Genomic DNA, 15,586 nt, shown 5'->3' on the forward strand with positions numbered 1-15,586 from the left:
ACTGAATGAATTGAATGAATGTATGGAACATAGTAAGTGCTTGACAAATACCAAAATCATTATTATTACTCCACGTGGGGCTCATAGTCTAAATCCCCATTTTACAAATGAGGGAACTGAGGCACAGAGAAGTCACTTGACTGGCCCAAGGTCATAAAGCAGACAAGTGGTGGAATAGGGATGGGAACGCAGGTCCACTGAATCCCAGCCTTGTGTTCTATCCATTAAGCCATGCTGCTTGTGCTTGGGAGCGTACAGTACAGTAGAGTTGGTAGACATGATCCATTTCATCACTGATCCAATGTTCAACTATTGGCACTCCAATGAAGTTAGAGACCCTCACAAATGAGGGGTTTTACCCCCCCAAACTCAACCATGATTACCTTTTTTTAATGGTACTTGCTAAACGCTTAATATGTGTCAAACCCTGTTCTAAGCTCTGGAGAGGGTATCAATCCATCAATCAGTCAATCAGTAATTAGGTCAGACCCAGTCCATCTCCCACAAAGGGTTCACAATCCACGTAGGAGGGAGACAAGTATTTAATCCACATTTTGCAGTTGAGGAAATTGAGGCACAGAGACTAATAATAACAACAATGTTAATGTTAATAATGTAACAATAATGACCTTTGACTCCCAAGTCCGCCACTGAGCCACGCTGCTTCTCTAATATGACAATATAACAGGCACATTCCTCCTCAAAATGGGTTTACGGTCTAAAGGGAGAGACGTATTGTCACCAGCACTTAGTACAGTGGTCTGCGATAGAGAGTTGGCTCCGCCACTTGTCTGCTGGATGACCTTGGGCAAGTCACTTCACTTCTCTGTGCCTCAGTTACCTCACCTGTAAAATAGGGATTATGACTGTGAGCTCCACATGGGACAACTCGATTACCTTGTATCTTACCTGATTACCTTGTATCTACCCCAGCTCTTAGAATAGTGCTTAGCACATACAAAGCGCTTAACATATACCATTATTATTACATGATCTCTGCCCTCAAGGAGATTACAACCTCATGGGGAGAAAGACATTAAAATAAATTTGTACATAAGCTCTGTGGGCCTGTCAGTATCAAAGTGCTCAAGGGGTACAGACCTAAGAGGATTGGTAACACAAAAGGGAAGGTGAATAGGCTGGGAAAAAGAGAGGTTTTTTAAGGTTTCATTCTTATAGCCATGGTGACATCAGAGGTGGTAAGCTCACTGTGGGCAGAGAGCGTACCTACCAACTCTGTTATATTGTACTCCTCATGGGCTTAGTACAGTGCTCTGCACACAGTAAGCACTCAGGAAATACCATTGATTGATTAATTGATCATACATAATATGTTGCTTGTAGTGATACTGTACAACAGAGAAAATGCATGTTATACATATATGTTGCCAACTTGTACTTCCCAAGCGCTTAGTACAGTGCTCTGCAGACAGTAAACACTCAATAAATATGATTGAATGAATGAATGAATGTGGAGTTCATATTCAGTTTATAGTTCTCAAGACTGTGAGCCCACTGTTGGGTAGGGACTGTCTCTATATGTTGCCCGCTTGTACTTCCCAAGCGCTTAGTACAGTGCTCTGCACACAGTAAGCGCTCAATAAATATGATTGATGATGATGATGATGATGATGTGAATAAGGTGTAAGGCATCAGATGGCTACACATAGTAATACTCAAATTATAATGATAATTATTTATTATAATTATTATTATGGTATTTAAGTGCTTACTATGTGTCTAGCACTGAACTACCCTTTGAGGTCGATACAAAGTGATCCACTCAAATAAAATCCCAGGCTCACCTTCTGAGTAAGAGGGAGAAGAGTTATGGATCCCCATTCCACAGATGAGAAAACAGAGGCAAAGAAGTGAAAGGACTTGCCCGATTTCACCCAGCAGGCAAGTGGCAGAGCCAGGATGAGAATCCAAGTCTTCGGCTTCCCAGGCTTGTGCTTTCTCCATTACACCACAGGTAGTAATAAGGAATGAGTTAGTACAGTGCTCTGCACACAGTAAGCGCTCAATAAATACGATTGATTGAATGAATGAATGAATGAATGAATGAAATGGTAAATACCGTTTTAAATGAACACATGTACATTGAACTGTTCATTTTATTCAAGTTGCTGTTGCTAACAGGGGAGTAGCATCCATGGATATGAGGGTATACAAGGGATAGGAAAATGGAGCTTAGTATCTAGTATAGGAGACTGACATTAAAATAAACCACAGAAAAGGATATAATAATAATTATGGGATTTGTTAAGCACTTACTATGTGTCAAGCTAGATAGAAGCTAATCAGGTTGGACATGGTCGCAGCCCACTCGGGGCTCACAGTCTTTATGCCCATTTTACAGATGGGGTAACCGTGGCACAGAGAAGTTAAGTGACTTGCCCAAGGTCACTCAGCAGGTAAGTGGTAGAACCAGGATTACAACCCATGCCCTTCTGACTTTGAGGCCCACACTATCCACTGCGCCATGCTGCTTCTCATGGGTAGGGGTAGGAGAATGTAAGCTCACTATGAGAAGGGAATATGCTTGTTTATCGTTGTACTGTACTCTCCCAAGCACTGAGTACAGTGCTCTGCACACAGTAAGTGCTCAATAAATACAATTGAAAGAAAGTGTATCAAAGTGTTTAGTGGATATTTATGAACCCAAATGCACAGATGAAGCAAAAGGAGGGGAAAATAGGATCGGGAGTTGAGATTTTAGTCAGAGAAGGCTTCTTGAGGGAGATATGATTTGCGTTGGGCTTTGAAGATGAGAAACCCGTTGTGGGCAAGGAATGGGTCTGCTTATTGTTCTATTGTACCCTCCCAACCACTTAATAAAGTATTCTTCACATAGTAAATGCTCAGTAAATACAATGAAATAAAAGAATGGTTGAGCCCTTTGGGTATTAAGTGGGAGGGCATTCCAGGCAGGAAGGGACATGAGCCAGAGGTCAACAATGAGAGGGATGAGATTGAGACACTGCAATTAAGTTGGTTTTGGAAGAGTGAAGTGTGGTGGGTGGGTTGTAGAGGGAGAGGAGTAGTTTGACAATAATAATAACAAAGATGACATTTGTTAAGCACTTACAATGTGCCAAGCACTATTCTAAGCACTGGGGGAGATACAAGGTTATCAGGTTGCCCCACATGGGGCTCACAGTCTTAATCCCCATTTTACAGGTGAGGTAACAGAGGCACAAAGAAGTTAAGTGACTTGCCCAACATTACACAGCTGGTAGGAGGGCAAGAACTGATTGAGGGTCTTAAAATAGGGTCAGAGATTTTGCTTGATACAGAGAAGGATGAACAACTATTGGAGGGATTTGGGGACTAGGGAGGCATGCACAGAACAATTTTTTTCTTTGAAAGATAATATGGGTAGTAGAATAAAACACGGATCAGAGAGAAGAGAGGTTGAAGGCAGGGAGGTCAACAAAGAGATTGATGCCAGAGTCAGATGGGACTATGGACCACTGTGGGAGCCGTTTGGATGGAGAGGAAAAGGATTATAGGATTTGGTGGCAGATTGAAAATGCGGGAAGAATGAATGAGATGAATCAAGGTTGAGACAGGGAGGATGTTGAGATCATCTACAGTGATGGAAAGTCAGCAGGAGGAGAGGGTTTGGGTGGGAAGTTGAGGAGCTCTGTTCTGGACATGTTAAATTTGAGGTGTCGGTGGAAAATCTAAGTAGAGGTGTCCTGAAGGTAGAGGGAAATGTGAGATTGAGAAGGAGAAAAGTCGACAGTGGAGAGGTAGAATTGGGAGTCATCCATATAGAGAAGGTAACTGAAGCCATGGGAGTGAATGAGTTCTCCAAGGGAGCAGGTGTATGTGGAGAATAGAAGGGGCCACAGAAATGAGGTTTCAGCGACTCCCAATTAGGCAACTGGAGGCAGATGAGGAGCCCGTGAAAAAGACTGAGAAGGAGCTGCCCAGAGTGAAAGGAGGAGAACCAGGAGAGGACAGTCAGTGAAGCCGATGCTGGATATCGTTTCAGGGAGTAGGGGGTGGTGGATACCGTCAAAGGCAGATGACAGGTTAGGAGGATTAGGAAGGAGTAGAGACCATTTTATTTGGAAAGAAGTGGTGAGTTTAGAGAGGGCCATTGCACAGAGGTTGAAGGCGGCGGAAGCCAGTTTGGAAGGGCTCTAGGAGAGAATTGGAGGAGAGGAAATTGTGGTAGAAGATGAAAATTACTTTCAACAGCAGGAGGGTGTGGTCATGAGATTACAACAAACTATCAGCACTTACTATGTGCAAAACACTGTTCTAAGCGCTGGGGAAATTACAAGGTGATCACGTTGTCCCACGTGGGGCTCACAGTCTTCATCCCCATTTTACAGATGAGGTAACTGAGGCACAGAGAAGTTAAGTGACTTGCCCGAAGTCCCACAGCTGATTATTGGCGGAGCTGGGATTTGAACCCATGACCTATGACTTCAAAGCCCGTGCTCTAATCAGGCTTTGAAGGTGGGGAAAACCACTGTCAGTTATGAAGAGAGGGCAATCAGGACAGAGGCAGGATGTGGACGAGGGTTCGGCGGAGAGGTGGACGAGATCGAGGTACAGTGAGTAGGTTGGAATTAGAGAAATAAAGTGTGTGGGCTGGGTTGGAGTAGGAGAGTAGCGAGGTGAGGTAGGATGGGGCAAGGCGATTGAATGCTTTAAAGCTGATGGGGAGGAGGGTCTGTTTGATTTGGCGGTGGGACGAGCAACCGCTGGAGGTTCTCGAGGAGTGGAGAAACACGGACTGAACGTTTTTAGAGATTAATGACCTGGGCAGCAGAGTGAAGTAGAGACTCAAGTGGGGAGAGTCAGGAGGCAGGGAGGTTAGCAACGAAGCTGATGCAGTAATGAAGGCTAGGATAAGTGCTTGGATTCAGGTGGTAGCGGTCTGGATGGAGAAGAGATGTATTTTAGCCATTTTGAAGAGTGAACCGATGGGATTTGGTGACATAAAAAATGTATGGTGAATGAGATAGACGTGTGGAAGATAACACTAAGGTTATGGGCTTGAGGGACAGGGAAGATGGTGGTGCTGTCTACAGTGGTGAGAAAGTCACAGAGTTTGAATCTGGGTTCACTATGGGATAGCAAGGTTTTTCCTTTTCCAAAGGCTAGATCATAGTTACCATTTAATCAGACTGTTCCCAGGAGGCTAGAAATACAGAAAAGTTGAGAGTCCAATATCTTTATAAAGAGTTGCTAACAGGAAGCAAAACTGGCCAAAATGTTACTTGCAAGGAGCAGGAATTATAGGATACAAGGATCATTCACTAACCAGAAAAATACTCCCCGAAAAAAACTTCGAAAGGGCAATTAAACTGCTGCCTTTCATTTAAATTCTACATTTCTGGTGCTAAAGAAATGTACCCCAAACCATTAATATGCTCTTCTGAACTTCAGTAAGCTAATTGCATGGTTTTTAATAGACTTGTTTCTGACCAGGCTGTTGGGTACAGGATGCCCTCACATCAAAGAAAGACCAGTGAAGCAAGGAAGAATGATCAAAATATTACAGATGACATTTGAAGGAGTAAAAGATCAGGTGATCAGAAATTTTCTCAAATAAGGACTCGGCCCAAAGCAATGAGGACAGTATATTTAAAGGTCAAGTCTCATCAGCAGCAAAGCACATACTGTATCTGACAGCCCTAAGGACAGCTTCACAGTTTTGCCAATTTTCTGTCATCCTCTCATTATCTGGAGATAGAGAAATATCCTGTGGGAACCCAAGGGAAGTTCCATCATTAGAGCTCTTCAAAAATGGTTAACTCACCATCTGTTTTTTTTAACAGGCTCTTAGGGCGAATTAGGGTGTTTTAGGTGTATTAATGGATGTATTAGGAGGAGGCAGAGGGGGCCATTCTATGAAGATTAAGGTTAGAGAAGGTGCATGGCCTAGTGGACAGAGCATGGGCCTGGAAATCAGAAAGACATGGGTTCTAAACCCGGCTGGGCCATTTGTCTGCTGTGTGACCTTGGTCAAGTCACTCTACTTCTTTGTGCCTCAATTACCACATCTGTAAAATGGGGATTAAGACTGCAAACCTCAAGTAGGTCAGGGACAATGTCGAACCTGATTAGCTTGTATCTACTTCAGTGCTTAGTACAGGGCCTGGCACATAGTAAATTCTTAACAAATACCTTTTTTTTTTTTTTACTCTGGGCATGGGGATGGTGTAAGTATCAGTGATTCCCTGACTGTGAGTCAGAGATTTTAATCCTGGCTCCACCACTTACTTGCTGTGTGACCTTGGGCAAATCACTTCGCTTCTCGGTGACTCAGTTACCTCATCTGGCAAATCACTTCACTTCTCGGTGTCTCAGTTACCTCATCTGTAAAATGGGAATAAGACTGAAGTTCTTGTACCTACCCCAGTGCTTAGTAGAGTGCCTGGCACATGTAATCTCTGGGCCTCAGTTCCCTCATCTGCAAAATGGGAATTCAATATCTGTTCTCCCTCTTACTTAGCTTGTTAACCTCATGAGGGACCTGATTATCTTGTATCTGCCCCACTATTTAGTACAGTACTTGACATACAGTAAGTGCTAAACAAATATCATAATTATTATTAAACCTTCATTTCCTCTAACTGCCCCACCCCCCACAACACCTGTCACTTGATCGGGTATGCCTTAAGCACTTTGACACTCACCCCAGCCTCAAAATGCTTATATTCACATCCCTTAAACTCTACTCTTTCCTCTATTGTAATTTATTTTAATGCCTGTCTCCCCTTGCAGACTGTAAACTCCTTGTGGACGAGTGCTTAGTACAGTGCTCTACACAGAGAAAACATTTGATAAATACAATACTCGGTCCCACAGCCCTGATATACTGATCCGTGATTTTATTTTAATGTCTTTTTCCCCCTATAAACTGTAAACTCTTTGAGAGTAGGTAACCCATCTACCAAATCTGTTGGACTGTACCCTTCCGAGAGCTTAAAACAGTGCAGCACAGAGTAAGTGCTCAATATGCACCGTGGACTAGTGAGCAGAGGCTGGGAGTCAGAGGACCTGGGTTCTAATCCCGTCTCTGTTGTGTCTACTGTGTGACCTTGGGCAAGTCACTTAGCCTCTCTGTCCCTCAGTCTTCTCACCTGTAAAATAGGGATTCAATCCTATCCCCTCCTACTTAGACTATTAGCCCATGTGGGGCAGGGAATATGTCCAGTTTGATAAACTTGTGTCTACCCCAGTGCTTAAAACAGTGATTGGCACATAGTAAGAACTTGATAAGTATAATAATAATAATAAGAATACAAATAATAAAAATAATAAATACGATTGATTGATAAAAGGGAAGGAGTTCCAGGTAGGAGGGAAAGTGAGAACCTAGGCTTGGTGGTGAAATCGAGGCACAGTATTCATTCATTCATTCAATCATATTTATTGAGCACTTACTGTGTGCAGAGCACTGTACTAAGTGCTTGGGAAGTACAAGTTGGCAACATATAGAGACGGTCAGTATGTAGGTTGATGCTAGGCGATCACAGAATGTGGGCTGAGTTGAAGTAGAAGAGGAATGAGGTTAGGTAGTTGGGAAAGAGATGATTGAGTCAGTCAGTCAGTCACTCGTATTTACTGAGCGCTTACTGTGTACAGAGCACTGTTACTAAGCACTTGGGAGAATACAATATAACAATATACGGACACATTCTCTGCCTGTGTGAAGTCAATGATGAAGGTCTTCTCCTTAATATGGAGTTGGATGGGCAATGGTTGATGGATGGGCAACGGTTGGAAGTTTTGTGGTCAAGGGAGTGCGTCTACCAACTCTGTTACATTGTTATATCGTACTCTCCCAAGTTCTTAGTACAGTGCTCTACATACAGGAAGTGTTCAATAAATATGATCGATTGATTGAGTGATTGAATGACAGTCAAAGATCTTGAAAGTGACCCTGATATAGAGCACATTCTGTTGGAGTTGGGATGATAGCCAGCCTTCTCAGCCCATTTGCTCTTTGGATTTCATGCCCCAGCAGGAACAAGACAAGGGAGTGTGAGTGAGGCTGGGCAAACCCCCTCATCACTAATTCATTCCTCTGAAGAGGCTTTTGGGCCAAAATCTCTAACCCCGTTTCAAAACCTTATTGAAGGCCCATCTCCTCCAAAATACCTTCCCTGACTAATCCCTCCTTTCCTCTCCTTCACTCCCTTCTGCATCACCCTGACTTGGTCCCTTTATTCATCCTCTCTCCAGGCCCTATAGCACTTATGCACATATTAAATATGTACATATGTACATATTATGTACTTATCTGTAATTTGTTTATTTATATTAATGGCTGTCTTCCCCTCTAGACTGTGAAGTTGTTGTGAGCAGGGAATGTATGTATCTATTGTTCTATTGTACTCTTCAAAGAGCTTAGCACTGTGCTCTGCACACAGTAAACGCTCAATAAATATGATTGACTGACTGACTGGACCAAAGCTCATCCACGATTTCCGGCAAGAGATTCCATAATCAGCATTCGTCCATCATCATCATTCTCCTCCTCTTCATCATCATTATCATCATACCATCATCATCGTTCTTTTCATTTTGTGGTGATATCTTAAGTTGAACTTTAACTAGAATTTGGTACTTTATGGTTGGACTGTTGGGTGGAATATTTGGGATCTTCTAACCAAATGATTTATATTGTGCATCATCTTAAGGCCACATTTAAGGTTTTTAGAGTGTTTTATCATCACATTGTTTACACCACTTGGCGGTCCCCAAGTTTCAGATTCCTCAAGCCTCAGGATTGCCCCCAGAAGTGGGAATGAGGTGGTGATAATAGTAATAATCACTGCGGTATGTATTAAGTGCTTACTATGTGCCAGGCTCCGTACTAAGTGCTGGGGTGGATACAAGGAAAACAGGTTGGGCACTGTCTCTGTTCCACATGGGGCTCACAGTCTCAAGCCCCATTTTATGGATGAGGGAACTAAGGCCCAGAGAAATGAAGTGACTTACCCAAGGTCACAAAGTAGACAAGTAGCAGAACCAAGATTAGAACCCACAACCTTCCTGCTCCCAGGTCTGTGCTCTATTCTTCTAGACTGTGAGCCTGTTGTTAGGAAGGGACCATTTCTATATGTTGCTGACTTGTACTTCCCAAGCACATAGTACAGTGCTCTGCACACAGTAAGTGCTCAATAAATACGACTGAATGAATATCCGCTACACCATGCTTTTCTCTACCAAGGAACAGCGTGGTCTAGTGGGAAAAGGACAAGGTTGGGAGTTGGGACACCTGGGTTCAAGTCTTAGCTTTGCCACTTGCCTGTTGTGTGATCTTGTCCAAGCCACCGAACTTCTCTATGCCTCAGTTTTCTTGTATCTAAAATGAGGAGTCAACACATTCTCTCACTTCCTTTGACCGGTGACTGCCATTTTGAGGAGGAACTGAGTCAAATTTGATTATATTCTATCTACCCCAACACAGTCATTCAATCAATCAATAGCTATTTATTTTATTTTGTTAATACGTTTTGTTTTGTTCTCTGTCTCCCCCTTCTAGACTGTGAGCCCACTGTTGGGTAGGGACCATCTCTATATGTTGCCAACTTGTACTTCCCAAGCGCTTAATACAGTGCTCTGCACACAGTAAGTGCTCAATAAATGTGATTGATTGATTGATTGATTGAACACTTGCTGTGTGTAGAGTACTGTAGTAAGCACTCGTACTAAGCAGTGTGGCCTAATGGATAGAGCATGTGCTGGGAGTCAGAAGGACTTGGGTTCTAATCCTGGCTCTGCCACTCGGCTGCTGTGTGACCTTGGGCAAATCACCTCATTTCTCCAGGCCTCAGTTCCCGCATCTGTAAAATGGGATTAAGACCGGAAGCCCTAAGTGGGACAGGGGACTCTATCTGAACCAACTGGCTTGTATCTACCAATGTTTGGCATTTAGTAGGTGTTTTATAAATACCACAGTGATTATTATTATTATTGTTATTATTATTGTTATTATTATGAGTACAACGGTGTGGTTAGACACATTCCTTGCCCAAAGGAGCATCCTATTCCTTCTCCTGTTCCTCCTCCTTCTCCTCCTCCTCCTCCTTCTCATGAATGCAGAGAAAGCTACTCTGAGGTTAGCCTGCTCTTCCAGGACTTCATCTAAGCCAGTGAAGAACATCATTCCAGAGGTAGTGTCAAATGGTCAAATAAGCCTTTGTCATTCAGTTACTTTGATTTCTGATTGGCAGAACCCTTAGGCTTTAGCAATATAGTTGCTGTAATTCTCTAATTTACCTAGGAAAATTGATCTAGGTAATTTACCTAGGAAATTTACCTAGGAAAACCCAAGGAGGGTCATTTAAATCAGTCCCCATTGAATGAAATGTGGCTTTCAATGGAGTTTATCTTAATGGACTACCCTGAAGAATCAAAAATCACATAATACATCTTATGATTACATATAATGGAATCTCAATAAGCAAAATGGTGCTTTTAACCCTTTTCCCTTAAGCTGGTGGGATCTTGGGGGAATGTTCTTCCGATGAGTAAAATGTGAAAATGGCAGCAGTTGAACATATGAAAGATAATTTCGACTGAAATGTAAAGGTTATTTTCATTTTATCTAATGCCCATTGAAATGGGAACATCTCCACATGTTGGATGATACCATCTGGGGGCCAAATCAGCTCAGGAAGAGATAAAATTCATCATTTAAAGGACTAACAAGTCAAACTAAGCAATCAGTGGAAATTAGACATGGGTAAAGTAATTATACTAAATAATGCATGGACTGTTTCCAAGTTAGTACAGATCACAATCATTTTCTTTACTCAATGCATTGTAATAAGCTTCCCTGCTATCCCACTCCACTGCAGAAAATAACTCAGTGTTTATTCTTCTAGTTCCTGTCAAAGGGTTCCGAGCTCATGCTCCCCAAAGGCTCAATTATCCCAGAAGCGCTGGAATCAGTCAAGCAATAAATGGTATTATTGAGCATTTACCGTGTGCTGAGCAATTTGAACACGTGTTCCTGTGAATGGATGCTAGAGAATACTCCTGAGCTCCCTCCTTAATAATAATAATGATAATAATGATTATCATATTTTTAAGTGCCTAACACTGAACTGAGCACTGGGATAGATACAAGATAAGTCGGTAATAATAATAATAATTATTATGGTACTTGTTATGGGCTCACTGTGTACCAAGCACTGCTCTAACCTCTGGGGTAGAAACAAGTTAATCAGGTTGGACACAGTCCCTGTCCCACATGGGGCTCACACTCTTATCCCCATTTTACAGATGAGGTAACTGAGGCCCAGAGAAGTGAACCCACAGACCTGGATCACTGCCACTGTCCACCTCCTTCGCTCTTATGCTCAAGCTGCTGAACGCTGCTGGCGGAAGTCCTAAACACCAGGCCAACCTTGCTCACTTTAAACTTATCCTTTCTTGCTTTAATTCTGCCCTCTCCTCTGCCAGGCAAAACTACTTCTCTTTCCTTATTGACACCCATCTCCATCACCCCCATCACCTGTTCCGGACATTTAACTCCCTCCTCAGGCTCCCTGTTCCTCCCCCTCCTCCTTCCCTCACTCCCAACGATATGGCCACCTACTTCATTATGAAAATTAACACCATCAGGTCTGAGCTCCCCAAAGTCACCCTCCCCCTCCTCCATCCCTCCCCCTGACCTGCTCCTCTACTTTCCCATCCTTCCCAGCAGTATCTTCAGATGAGATCTCCTCCCTCCTCTCGTGTCACCCCCTCCACTTGTGCTTCTGACCCCATTCCCTCTCACCTTATAAAAACTCTCACCCCTTCCCTCCTCCCCTCCTTAACTTCCATCTTCAACTGCTCACTCTCCAATGGCTTCTTCTCCTCTACCTTCAAACATGCCCACATCTCCCCCATTCTAAAAAAAAACCCTCCCTTGACCCCACTGCCCCCTGCAGTTATCACCCCATCTCCCTCCTACCCTTCCTTTCCAAACTCCTGAGTCATCTACACTCACTGTCTCAAATTCCTCTCCTCCTACGCTCTCCTAGATCCCCTCCAATCTGGCTTCCTTCCCCTCCTCTCCACCGAACCTGCCCTCTCAAAGGTCGGTCACCAGTCACCTCCTTCTTGACAAATCCAAAGGTTCCTACTCTATCCTAATATTCCTTGAGTGCTCAGCTGTCTTTGACACTGTGGACCATCCCCTTCTCAACACGTTATCCAGCCTTGGCTTCACTGACTCCATCCTGTCCTGGTTCTCCTTTTATCTCTCTGGCCACACATTCTCAGTCTCCTTCGCAGGCTCCTCCTCCCCCTCCCATGCCCTAACTGTAGGGGTTCCTTAAGGGTCAGTTCTTGGTCCCCTTCTGTTCTCCATCTACACTCACTCCCTTGGTGAACTCATTCACTCTCACGGCTTCAACTATCATCTCTATGCAGATGGTACCCAAATCTACATCTCCTCCCCTGTTCTCTCTCCCTCCTTCCAGGCTCGCATCTTCTCCTCTGCTTTCAGGACATCTCTACCTGGATGTCCACCCACCACCTAAAACTCAGCATGTCCAAGACTGAACTCCTTATCTTCCCTCCAAAACTCTGTCCTCTCCCTCACTTTTCCGTCACTGTGGACAGCGCTACCTTCCTTCCCATCTCACAAGCCCTCAACCTTGGTGTCATCCTTGACTCCACTCTCTTGTTCACCCCACACATCCAATTCATCACCAAAACCCGCCGGTCTCACCTTCACTATATCACCAAGATCTACCCTTTCCTCTCCATCCAAACCGCTACCTCATTAGTACAATCACTCATCCTATCCCCACTGGATTACTGTATCAGCCTCCTTTCTGATCTCCCATCTTCCTGTCTCTCCCCGCTTCAGTCTATATTTCACTCTGCTGCCCGTATTATCTTTGTACAGAAATGCTCTGGGCATGTCACTCTCCACCTCAAAAATCTCCAGTGGTTGCCTATCAACCTTCACATGAAACAAAGCTCTCCATCCCCTCGCCCCCTCCTACCTCACCTCCCTTCTCTCCTTCTCCAGCCCAGCCCGCACACTCTGCTCCTTTGCCACTAACCTCCTCACTGGACCTCGTTCTTGCCTGTCCCGCCATCGATCCCCGGCCCATGTCCTTCCCCTGGCCTGGAATTCCCTCCCTCCACACATCTGCCAAACTAGCTCTCTTCCTCCTTTCAAAGCCCTACTGAGAGCTCACCTCCTCCAGGAGGCCTTCCCAGACTGAGCTCCCTTTTTTCTCTGCTCCTCCTCCCTTTCCCATCACCTTTACTTCCTCCCTCTACACCCCACAGCACTTGTGTATATGTACATATTTATTATTCTATTTATTCTATTAATGATGTGTATACATCTATAATTCTATTTATCTATTTTTATGCTACTGATAATGGTCTAGTTATTTTGTTTTGTTTTCTGTCTCCCCCTTATAGGCTGTGAGCCCGTTGTTGGCTAGGGATTGCCTCTATTTGTTGCTGAATTGTACTTTCCAAGTGCTTAGTACAGTGCTCTACACACAGTACGCGCTCAATAAATACAATTGCATAAATGAATGAATCGATCCCCATTTTACACATGAGTTAACTGAGGCACAGAGAAGTAAAGTGACTTGCCCAGGGTCACACAACAAAGTGGAGGAGTTGGGATTAGAACCCATGGCCTCCTGATTCCCAGGCTCCTGCTTTATCCACTACACCATGCTGCTTCCCACTATGCCATGCTGTTTCCTGAGGTAATAATAATAATAATAATGATAATAATAATAATAATGATAATAATAATAATAATAATAATAATAGTATTTGTGAAGCACTTACTACGTTCCAAGCACTGGGGAAGATACGAGATTATCCGGTTGTCCCAAGTGGGGCTCACAATCTCCATCCCCACTTTACAGATGAGGTAACTGAGGCACAGAGAAGTTAAATGACTTGTCCGAAGTCATACTGCTGACTTTCCTCTTCCCTCTCCTTCCTCTCCCCCTCCCCCCTCCATCCCCCCCGCCTTACCTCCTTCCCTTCCCCACAGCACCTGTATATATGTATATATGTTTGCATGTATTTATTACTCTATTTATTTATTTATTTTATTTGTACATATTTATTCTATTTATTTTATTTTGTTAATATGTTTTGTTTTGTTCTCTGTCTCCTCCTTCTAGACTGTGAACCCACTGTTGGGTAGGGACCGTCTCGATATGTTGCCAACTTGTACTTCCCAAGCGCTTAGTACAGTGCTCTGCACACAGTAAGCGCTCAATAAATACGATTGAATGAGTGAATGAATGAATGTGGCAGAGCCAGGATTAGAACCCCCGACCTCTGATGTCCAAGCCCGTGCTCTTTCCCCTAAGCCACACTGCTTTTCTAAGATGCTTGGGAGCCCCCAGTTTATTTTGAAAACTGTCCCGCACACAGAACTTCGAAAACCCTTGGATGTGGGAGCCTGGGACATGCGCACGGATATAATAATAATAATGATGGCACCGGTATGGTGGGCAGCTCTCACGTGGCTCAGTGGAAAGAGCCCGGGCTTTGGAGTCAGAGGTCAGGGGTTCGAATCCCGGCTCTGTCACATGTCTGCTGTGTGACCGTGGGCAAGTCACTTAACTTCTCTGGGCCTCAGTTACCTCATCTGTAAAATGGGGATTAAGACTGGGAGCCCCCCGTGGGCCAAGCTGATCCCCTTGTAACCTCCCCAGCGCTTAGAACAGTGCTTTGCACATAGTAAGCGCTTAATAAATGCCATTATTATTATTATTATTATTATTATCATTATTATTATTCATTCGTTCATAAAATCGTACTTATTGAGTGCTTACAGTGCCCAGCATTTAGTACAGTGCCTGACACATAGTACGTGCTTAATAAATACCCTAATTATGAATCATTATTACTGGGTACAGAACCCAGTACTAAGTGCTCGGCACAGTACAATAGAACAATAACTGACACATCCCCTGCCCATACATAGTCTAGACGCTCTACATCCCAACCTTTAAGCCCCCAAAGCATGATCCTTCCCACCGGTTTTCCATTTGTAGTGCCTCAAATCCTGAAGCCAAGTGGTTTCTCAGAGCACAGGCTTGGGAGTCAGAGGTCGTGGGTTCTAATCCCAGCTCCGCCACTTGTCTGCTGTGTGACCTTGAGCAAGTCACTTCACTTCTCTGTGCCTCAGTTACCTCCTCCATGAAATGGGGATTAAGACTGTGAACCCCATGTGGGACAACCTGATTACGTTTTATCTACCCCAGCACTTAGAACAGTGCTTGGCACATAGTAAGCACTTAACAAATACTATTATTATTTTTATTGTTATTCTGATTTTGGGAAATATTGCACTCTCGCAAGAACTTAGTAAAGTGCTCTAAACACAGTAAGTGCTTAATGAATATGATCAGTTGACTGATTGATGGAAATGTCCTTATTTATTTGCCTTCTGGGACTGTCTGACCCAAAAGGAGCTAGTTGGAGCTCTTGACCTGCAGTTAAGCAGCAAATTTAAGCACGGTGTAATGGCTACAGCACAGGCCTGTGAGTCAAGAGGTCATGGGTTCTAATTCCAGCTCTGTCACTTGTCTGCTGTGTGACCTTGGACAAGTCA

General features: G+C 43.8%; 1 protein-coding gene across 3 annotated transcripts in view; it reads right to left on the reverse strand.

The window, feature by feature from the left end:
* Positions 1-15,586, reverse strand: part of DLGAP1 (DLG associated protein 1) — a 1,082,148-nt gene that overhangs the window by 451,758 nt on the left and 614,804 nt on the right. The window lies entirely within an intron of this gene.

The sequence above is a fragment of the Tachyglossus aculeatus genome, chromosome 5 (genome assembly GCF_015852505.1).
Source record: "Tachyglossus aculeatus isolate mTacAcu1 chromosome 5, mTacAcu1.pri, whole genome shotgun sequence".
Classification (NCBI taxonomy): domain Eukaryota; kingdom Metazoa; phylum Chordata; class Mammalia; order Monotremata; family Tachyglossidae; genus Tachyglossus; species Tachyglossus aculeatus.